At 46.2% G+C, this 10,208-nt stretch overlaps 1 non-coding gene across 1 annotated transcript; it reads left to right on the top strand.

Moving 5' to 3' along the window:
• Positions 1–8,737: 8,737 nt before the first annotated feature.
• LOC119924402 lies at positions 8,738–8,875 on the top strand. The gene has a single exon (XR_005449121.1). It is a non-coding gene; the product is annotated as a small nucleolar RNA SNORA7 (small nucleolar RNA).
• The last annotated feature ends 1,333 nt before the right edge of the window (positions 8,876–10,208 follow it).

The following is a 10,208-nucleotide window of genomic DNA, read 5'->3' on the forward strand; positions in this document are numbered from 1 at the left end:
TTCCAGGCACTGTACGAAGTGCTGGGGTGGAAACAAGTAAATTGGGTTGAATACAGTCCCTGTCCCATGTGAGGCTCACAGGCTCAATTCCCCTTTTATAGATGAGGGAATTTAAGCCCAGAGAAGTGAAGCAACTTGTCTAAAGACAGCCAGCAGATACGTGGCAGAGATCCGATTAGAACCCATGTTCTTCTGACTCCCGGCCCTTGTTCTGTCCACTAAGTCATGCCATTTCTCTGAAAGGGAAGGGTCAAAATTTCCAAAAATTATCAAACTTCCAAAAGGGAGTTTAATCTGGGGTTAGAGTTAAGTCAGATAGCAGGTAAAGAACAGCTGGGATTAAAATGCAGGTCCTCTGACTCCCAGGACTAGGGCTAGGATTAGGATGAGGGTTATGGTATATGTTTATCATAAATGTTGGAGTGAGAGTGGCATGAATAAAAGGTCCAAATCCAAGAGCAAAGGTTAGATTTGGAGTTAGTTCACACAGCAGGCAAGTGACAGACCTGAGATTCAAACCCAGGCCCTCTGACTTCCAGGCCCGGATCTTCCCACTTGGTCATACTGCCTAAATCAAAGTTTTAGGAAAAGCCAAGCTAGCTCTCTTCCTCCCTTCAAAGCCCAACTGAGACCTCATCTCCTCCAGGAGGCCTTCCAAGACTGAGCCCCCTCCTTCCTCTCCCCTTCCTCCCCCTCCCCATCCCCCCTGCCTTACCTCCTTCCCCTCCTCACAGCACCTGTATATATGTATAGATGTTTGTATATATTTATTACTCTATGTATTTTATTTGCACAAATTTATTCTATTTATTTTATTTTGTTAATATGTTTTGTTTTGTTGTCTGTCTCCCCCTTCTAGACTGTGAGCCCGCTTTTGGGTAGGGACCGTCTCTATATGTTGCCAACTTGTACTTCCCAAGTGCTTAGTACAGTGCTCTGCACACAGTAAGTGCTCAATAGATACGATTGAATGAATGAATGAAAAGATCAAATGCATTCTGCCCCTAGATTATGCCTGTTATGACATGTTCCAGAAGCCCAGAGTCTGACGAGCTTGGCCCAGGTCTTTTGTATACATGTTTAGCCAATTGTGCTTTCAGTGGTTTAGCTCCATAACTTGAAACTTGAAAATTCCCTCATCTATAACTTGTCTCTCCCATCAGCATGGAAGCTCTTTTGATCTTAGGAATGTGTCACTTTTTTTTTACTTCAAATGCTCAGTTCAGTACATCTCTTCCCATGGGTGGGCGGTAAAATACTCTACTACTCTTGCCCACTACTCTTGTGTGGTGTGCACACCTAATGGCCATTTAATTGACATAAACATTAAAAAGAGCAAAAAAGGATTTATACCTGAGCTAGTTAGCACCATACTAAACACCCGGGCTGCAGTGTTCACAGTTCGTATGTGTTTTCTGCATTAAAGCCATAGCTTTTGTATGTTTATGCATTCAAGTTCTAGCTTTTGTAGAAAGACTCGATGCATTTGTGTGTTTCATTTTTCTGGGGCTGGATCCAAGTGCCCACAGACAGACCCACTCCTTCGGGGTATGTCACCCTGTTCTTATTGTTCTTCCCCCTGACTGGGCCATGAAGACCCAAACGGGAGGACTCAAATATGAGGCTCATGACATGAAGCCAGGCAGGTGCTCAGAGAAGAGGAGTTTCTGCTGGATGCGGAGGTGGATGGGCAGCCGATGGAGGGTCTTGGGGTCCAGAACCACATTCTCTGTGTACGTCTGCATGGCTGATATTTAAGTGTTTACTATGTGCCAGGTACTGTAGTAAGCGCTGGGGTAGATACGAGTTGATCATGGTGGATGCAGTACCTCTTCCACATGGTGTTCATAGTCTTAATCCCCATTTCACAGATGAAGTAACTGATGAGAAGTGAAGTGATTTGCCCAAGGCCACGCAGCAGCGGAATGGCAGAGCTGGGATCAGAATCCAGGCCCTCATTTTATCTCCTAGGCCCTAATACTTCTTTAAAGGGTTAGGGGTTCAGGTCTACCTGCTCTGCAAAGCCCTTGGCCAGCTACAAGGAAGAATGTAGTAGACCCATTCATTGGCTTGCCTAAACCTTGGTTGTGAAAGGAGCTTCTGACCTGTCCATCAGCAGACTCCACCCCTTAGGACAGCGCAGACCCAATCCACAAACAAAAGACCACCAACAGGCCTGAGACTGGGGCTAAGACATTTTTATTCATTCTTCCCCATGTGTATGAGACCAGAGGGTCCCGGGGCCCTGGTGGACATTCTGTGATGGTGGCTTGGGTGGTCTTAGCTAAGGGTGTTGAGGAATGGCAAATCCAGTGTGTTGCAGGATGGCTGCCAGAGGATTTCAGAGGAAGGTGGTCCAGCTGGCAGGCTGCAGGCCTGTGGTCCACAATTGTGGAGTCGCTGCTCTATCTACCACTGGCTTTATTTTGGCGGGGGGCAGGGTGGGAGTAGTGAGAGGAGATGAAGTCAAAGGAGGGAAAGGGCATGAGGGTGGGGGGAGGGAAGCAGGGGGAGAAAGAGCCCCCAAACATTGCCCTCCTCCCTGCCCATCCCTCCCCATGACTGCCACCAACCCCCTGCAATCTCTCCCTCAGAAGAGTCAGGGTACACTTAGTGGTAGTGCTGCAGGGAGTTCAGAACCACACCCCACCTCTTCCTACACACTTCGCTCACTGTGCCACCTCTACTGCCCCCCTGCAATATGGGGCTGCAGAGATGGCCACCGGCCACAGATGCAGACACAATCGCACGACCCCATCGCCAGTCATGGAAGCTCCCTCTCTCTCAGCCTGTGTCTTCGCCTCATTCTTCCTGGACGTGGGGACGTCCGAGTCCGCTCTCGAGCTGTAGGCTAAAAAAGACCTCTAGGCAGATTTTGAAGGGGAAGACCCAAGGCAGTGGTTAAAGCCCTGTTATGGAATCAGCCTGAAATTTCCTCGCCCACAGAATTCACACCACAGATCGCCAGAGAGCCCTCCTCCTCTGGAAGTCTTCTCTGACCCCTCCTTTCTCGGCCCAGGGGCTGCCGGCCGTGCTGTCCCAGGAGAAGCTGTCTCCTAAAGGGAATTATAATTTACTGGGAAAAATCAATCTCTTACTCCAAATCCTCTACTGAAAATAGTCGCTCACTCTGGGCCTGACACACAGCCAGAAGAATCCCACAGACCTGTCAGTTTCTCCTTGGTCATTCTGGGAATCACGGTTGAACTGTCCAATCAATCAATCAATCAATCAATCAATCGTATTTATTGAGTGCTTACTGTGTGCAGAGCACGATACTAAGCGCTTGGGAAGTACAAGTTGGCAACGTATAGAGACAGTCCCTACCCAACAGTGGGCTCGCAGTCTAGAAGGGGAAGACATAGAACAAAACCAAACATATTAACAAAATAAAATAAATAGAATAGATATGTACAAGTAAAATAAATAAATAAATAAATACAGTAATGAATATGTACAAACATATATACATATATACATATATACAGGTGCCGTGGGGAAGGGAAGGAGGTAAGACGGGCAGGGGATGGAAAGGGGGACGAGGGGGAGAGGAAGGAAGGGGCTCAGTCTGGGAAGGCCTCCTGGAGGAGCTGAGCTCTCAGTAGGATCTTGAAGGGGGGAAGAGAGCTAGCTTGGCGGATGGGCAGAGGGAGGGCATTCCAGGCCCGGGGGATGATGTGGGCCCGGGGTCAACGGCGGGACAGGCGAGAACGAGGCACGGTGAGGAGATTAGTGGCAGAGGAGTGGAGGGTGTGGGCTGGGCTGCAGAAGGAGAGAAGGGTGGTGAGGTAGGAGGGGGCGAGGTGATGGAGTCCAGTACCTGATGGGACTGCACATATACAGAAGATTGTCAACTCCTCGTGTGCAGGGATTGTGTATATCGACTGCATTATACCTTCCCCAGTTCTCATACAATTATATGCAAACAAACACCCTTCATAGACAGATCAATTCAATAAAGGGATGCAGGAGGAATCCAATCATGCAGAAGCACATAGGCTCAGCTAATCATTGGACCCTTTTTAAAAACGAACTTCTTTAGAACAAGCTGGAAGTGAGAGTTTAGGTCTAGACTCTCTAATTCTCTGCTAGGAAATCCAAAGTATGTTGGATCTAGAGTAACTCAATCAGTGGTATTCATTGAGCCCTTACTTTGGGTTCTAAGTACCTGAGAGAGTACAAGACAGCAGGACTAGCAGACCCCTTCCCTTTACCCAGTGAGCTCACAGTCTGTAAGGGGATACAGCCATTAATATAAATAAAATCTAGTTATGAACTAATGTGCTATGGGGCTGAGGGAGGGGTGAATAAAGGGAGCAAATTCAAGTGCTGTTATTGAATCAACATGTTATAGGGTTAAGAAACTGAAGCACAGCAAGGTTAAATGACTCACCCAAGATCACAGAAGTGGCAAGATGCAGACCTGGGATTGGAACCCAGGTCCTCCAATGCCCAGGCCTGAACTTTTCTTGCTCAGCAACACTGCAAAAACCCAAGTTTTAAGAAAAAATGAAAAACACCCTGCTCCATTGTATTGACACTGCTTACCTATTCAGTAGGCCCAGAGTCTGAGGAACACGATCCGTTTGGCCACTGCAAAGATAGTAGAGTGGACTGGTGGGAACAATACAGGTGGAAACTCTCCCGGTGATCGTAGTCTGAATGAGCGGGAAACTCTTTAACCTGTTGGGCCTCAAATATGGCCAAGCCCCAAACCCAAGGGTAGTGTCCAACCAAGAGGAAAGTGACAAAGCCAAAGCTATCTTCCCTCTCCCTAGAGCCCAGGCACAAAGGCCCAACTAATACAATCAATTCCCAAGGTTCTGAAGCCAGTCCCTCATTTTCCTGACACCAAAATCTTTCTTGCTCTGCCTGATACTCAGGCCATGAGGACCCAACTGGGAGAGTTACATTTGGGGTTCATGGCATGAAGCCAGCCCCCATTTTGCCAGCCCTCCTGTTATTATTGTTCTTCGCTGTGCCTGGGCCATGAAGACCCAAATGGGAAGACTCAAATCTGGGGTTCGTGGTGTGAAGCCAGCCCACATTTTGCCAGCACATGGCCTCTGTGCCTGGGCCATGAAGACCTAATTGGGAAGACTTGAATATGGGGTTCATGGCATGAAGCCAGTCCCTGTTTTGCCAGCACCCATGTAATCAAGCTTTCTAATGTCTGGGCCATGAAAAATCAAAAGGGAGTCAAATATGGGGTTCATTTCATGAAGTCACACCCTCTTTGGTCACTATTCATTTTTATCGTTCTTCCCAGTGCCCAGACCTTGAAGACCCAAATGGGAAGAATCAAATCAGGGGTTCATGGCATGAAGTCATGCCCCATTTTGCCGGCATCAATATTTCCCCAGGGGCAGCCGGCCGGGCAGAACTGTGGAGATGGGGGTGCTTCATCACCCCCTCCTGCTCTTCAAGACTCCCCCACCTCTCCCTGCCCCCACCCCCTGCTCGCTAGGCAGGGCCAAACCCAGCCAAACCGTTAGTGGTAAAGGGAATAATGGCTTTGTCAAGCCGCCGGAAAAAAAAGATCAAATGGGGACAATTAGCCCAGCGTGAGCACGGTTTTCGGGAAAGTGGGGTCAATTGGTGGGGGGAGGTCCCGGGGAGATCCTCGGCCATGCCCCCATCCAGGCCCCCTTCCTCCATGAAGGCCTCTGCGCTTTCCTCCCAAGACGCTGCTGAGCCCTCCCCACCCCCAGTCCAGGTGTTCCTGCTAAAGCCCAGGAGATGAGCGACTGATACCTGTTTGACCCAACATCAGCCCAACTCCTCAGCTGCTCCCCATCCAGCGTTTGCCGGGCTCCTGGGCCCCGGCCCCTTCCTGCCCCATATAAGTAAGTGGGGTTCGTTCTAGCTCTTTCTCTGCTCTTGTGCGGTAGGGACCGTTGCTCTTTCAGAATGTCATGTTCATTCATTCAGTCAGTCTTATTTATTGAGCATTTACTATGTGCAGAGCACTGTACAAAGCACCTGAAAGTACAAATCGGCAACATATAGAGATGGTCCCTACCCAACAACGGGCTCACAATCTAGAAGGGGGAGACAGACAAAAAACAAAACAAGTAGGTATGTGTCAATACCATCAGAATGGATAAATAGAATTATAGCTATATGCACATCATTAGTAAAATAAATAGAGTAATAAATATGTACAAATATACACAAATGCTGTGGTGAGGGGAAGGGGGTAGGGCAGAGGGATGGAGTGGGGATGGTTGAGAGGGGAGGAGGAGCAGATGAAAAGGGGGGCTCAATCCGGGAAGAACTCCTGGAGGATGTGTGCTCTCAGTAGGGCTTTGAAGGGAGGAACAGAGCTAGTTTGGCGGATGTGTGGAGGGAGGGCATTCCAGGCCAGGGGTAGTACGTCGGCCAGCAGTCAATGGCAGGACAGGCAAGAACGAGGCACAGTGAGGAGGTTAGCAGCAGAGGAGCAGAGTGTGCGGGCTGGGCTGTAGAAGGACTAGACTAGAATAGACTCGGCCGTTGTTGGGTAGGGACTGTTTCTATATGTTTCCAACTTGTACTTCCCAAGCGCTTAGTACAGTGCTTTACACACAGTAAGCGTTCAATAAATATGATAGAATGAATGAATGAATGAATGAAGGAGAGAAGGGAGGTGATATAGGAGGGGGTAAGGTGATGGAAAGTTTTCAAGCTGTTAGTGAGGAGTTTTTACTTCATGCAAAGGTTGATAGGCAACCACTGGAGATTTTTTAGTAGGGGAGTGACATTCCCAGAGCATTTCTGTAGAAAGATAATCCAGGCAGCAGACTGAAGAATAGATTGAAGGTGGGGAGAGACAGGAGGATTGGAGCTCATCATGAGAAGCAGCGTGGCTGAGTGGAAAGACCACGGGCTTTGGAGTCAGTGGTCATGGGTTCAAATCCTGACTCCACCAATTGTCAGCTGTGTGACTTTGGGCAAGTCACTTAATTTCTCTGCGCCTCAGTTACCTCTTCCGTAAAATGGGGATTGACTGTGAGCCCCCTGTGGGACAACCCGATCACCTTGTAACCTCCCCAGTGCTTAGAACAGTGCTTTGCACATAGTAAGCACTTAATAAATGTTATTATTATTATTATTATTATTATTATTATGAAGGGAGAGGGAATTTGAGGCCAGAGGGAGAACATGGGCAAGGGGTTGGCATTGAGATAGATGAGATGAAAATACAGAGAGTAAATTGGTGTGAGGAGTGAAATGTGAAGACTGGCTGTAGTAGAAGATCCATGAGGCATGGTAGGATGGGGAGAGCTAAGTGTCTTAAAGCCAATGGTAAGGAGTTTTTGTTGGATTCAGAGGTAGATGGGCAACAACAAGAGGTTTTCCAGGAGTGGTGAGACACATCCAACTTTGTCCCAATTTTTGTATTTTATAACCTCATCTGGTCCTTCTCCCCCTCTAGAGTGTAAGCTTGTTTTGGGTAGAAAATGTGAGACAATTACTCTCAGGTTGTACTCTCCCAAGCATTTAGTACAATGCTCTATAAATGATGAATGCTCAATGAATCACATTGATTGATTGATTGTATCATGACCCTGTCATCTCACTGATGTGCTTTGTATGCTCAAATTAATGAAAAGCTAGTTTCCCTTAGCCTATAGGTATCTTTGTTTTTTTCTAGGCCTTTGACTTTTATAATGACTTATATATTAAATCTTATCCAGCTCTATTTTGTCAAAAGGAATCATCCCACCACACCTTTCCCCAAATCACCGTATTGGAGGTTGCAAACTGAAGTAAGACCACATAAGGCCAACTACAGCAGCTTTCATAGTGGAGAGGGATATAATGATTATGGTATTTGATAAGCACTTACATGTACTAAGCACTAGAGTGGATACAACTCTAGTGGATACGCCTGGCATGTACTAAGCACTAGAGCAAATCGGGTTGGACACAGTCCCTGTTCCACGTGGGGCTCACAGTCTCAATCCCTATTTTACAGACAAGGTAACTGAGGCACAGAAAAGTGAAGTGACTTGCCAAGGCCACCCAGCAGACAAGTGATGGAGCAGGTGTTACAACCCATGACCTTCTGACTCTAAGGTCTGTGCTCTATCATGCTTTCCTATGTCAGACTCTACTACAGTTTGGCCAGCCCCATATCCCCAACCCCTAAAGGGGATATGATTTGGGTTTAATTAGATGAAGAGATAGGTTGACAGGAGGAGAAGGCAACTTACTGTTTTTACTATTGCTGTGGTATTTATTATGTGCTTACTCTGTGTCAAGCACTGTACTAAGCCCTGGGACAGATACCAGATAATCAGGTAAGGTCCCTGTCTCACGTGGAACTTACGGTTTAGTGGGAGGGAGAACAAGTATCAAATCCCCATTTTACAGATGAGGAAACTGAGGCACAGATAATTTAAGTAGTTAAGTGATTTGCCCAAGGTCGCAAAGCAGTTTAGGGATTGCCTGTGCTACAGGAACTTGTGTCTGACCAGACTACCTTTTATCTACCCCAGTGTTTGGTACAGGGCTTGGCACAAAATAACAAATACCAGTTTGTTATTATTATTGATATTATTATTGATATTATAGTTGTTCAGTGGCAAAGCCCGGATAAGAACCCACATCCTCTGACTCCTAAGCTTGTGCTCTTTCCTCCTGGCCACTCTGCATCAAAATTACAATTCTCTTAGGAAGGTTTGACATCTTCAGTGCACTCTCAAGATAGGGAAAAGTTACACCTAATTTTAACTACTCCTAGTTGATTCTCCCACTCTCAGAGTCACACCTGGAGAGTTTGCAGTACTCTACCAGTCTTGACTATGGGAGGGAGAGTCAAACAGAGGCATATCCATTCCTTTCCTAGCTTGGACAGTGGTTAGCGAGTGGAAGGCAATCTGCTACAAGTCAAAACTCACCTGAGCTAGGTAGCAGCAGCATGTTAAAGAGTCGAGGGTGGAGACTCAAGTTTACTGCGTAGAAAGATGCAATGGTAAACCACTTTCATGTTTTTACCAAGAAAACTCTATGGATTCACCAACAGAACGATTGCAGATGGAGGGAGGGCGTTCGGAGAGAGAAGTGTCCATGACGTTGCTATGGGTCAGAGACGACCCGACAGCATAGGCCAAGACAAGTTGATTCTCTCTCTTGGTCACTGCACTATATAGTAAATGTGACTACCATAAATTGTTGGAACTACTTTTTTGTGGAATAGATTTCCCAGAGATTAGAAGTAAAAATCAGCATATCAAAATATGTCAAAATATGTCAAAATATCAATAAAAAATCCATCTAGAATCAACAGAGGGTGAAAAGGGGGAATTGAGTTATATTATATTATCTATGTTTATTATTATTATCAAGTGCAGTTGAGCCATTTCTGATTCATATCCACTCTATGGATATATTTTCTCAAGAGCGTGCTGTCTTCTGCCTTAATCTGCAACATTTCTAATGGTTCTTTCCTTATCTTTGTAATGGCCTCTAGCCATCTAGCTGCTGGTCTGCCTCTTCCATAATTTCCCTGGACTTTTCCTCGCATTAGTGCCTTCTCCAGAGAATTAGTTCTAAAATATGTGATTAGGTGTCCAAAATATGATAATTTAATTACCTATTTTATGTGGATTCTATTGCTAATATTGACTTTTTCCCCATAGAGATACTAAGGAAAACACAAGATATATGAGAGAAATTATAGTGCCATTGCTGAGTTCATTTTCTTGGGGATAAGTAGTGATCCAGATTTGCAGATCATACTTTATGTTGTATTCCTGATTATCTACACGATCACTCTATTGGGGAATCTGGGAATTATACTATTAATCATTCATTCAATTGTATTTATTGAGCAATTACTGTGTGCAGAGCACTGTACTAAGCGCTAGGGAAGTACAAGTTGGCAACATATACAGACGGTCCCTACCCAACAGTGGGTTCACAGTCTAGAAGGGGGAGACAGACAACAAAATAAAACATATTAACAAAATAAAATACATAGAATAAATATGTGCAAGTAAGATAAATAGAGTAATAAATATGTACAAACATATATACATATATACAGGTGCTGTGGGGAGGGGAAGGAGGTAAAGCGGGGGAATGGGGAGGGGGAGGAGGGGGAGAGAAAGGAGGGGGCTCAGTCTGTGAAGGCCTCTTGAAGGAGGTGAGCTCTCAGTAGGGCTTTGAAGGGAGGAAGAGAGCTAGCTTGGCGGATGTGCGGAGGGAGGGCATTCCAGGCC

Source organism: Tachyglossus aculeatus, unplaced genomic scaffold (assembly GCF_015852505.1).
Source record: "Tachyglossus aculeatus isolate mTacAcu1 unplaced genomic scaffold, mTacAcu1.pri scaffold_97_arrow_ctg1, whole genome shotgun sequence".
NCBI classification, from domain to species: domain Eukaryota; kingdom Metazoa; phylum Chordata; class Mammalia; order Monotremata; family Tachyglossidae; genus Tachyglossus; species Tachyglossus aculeatus.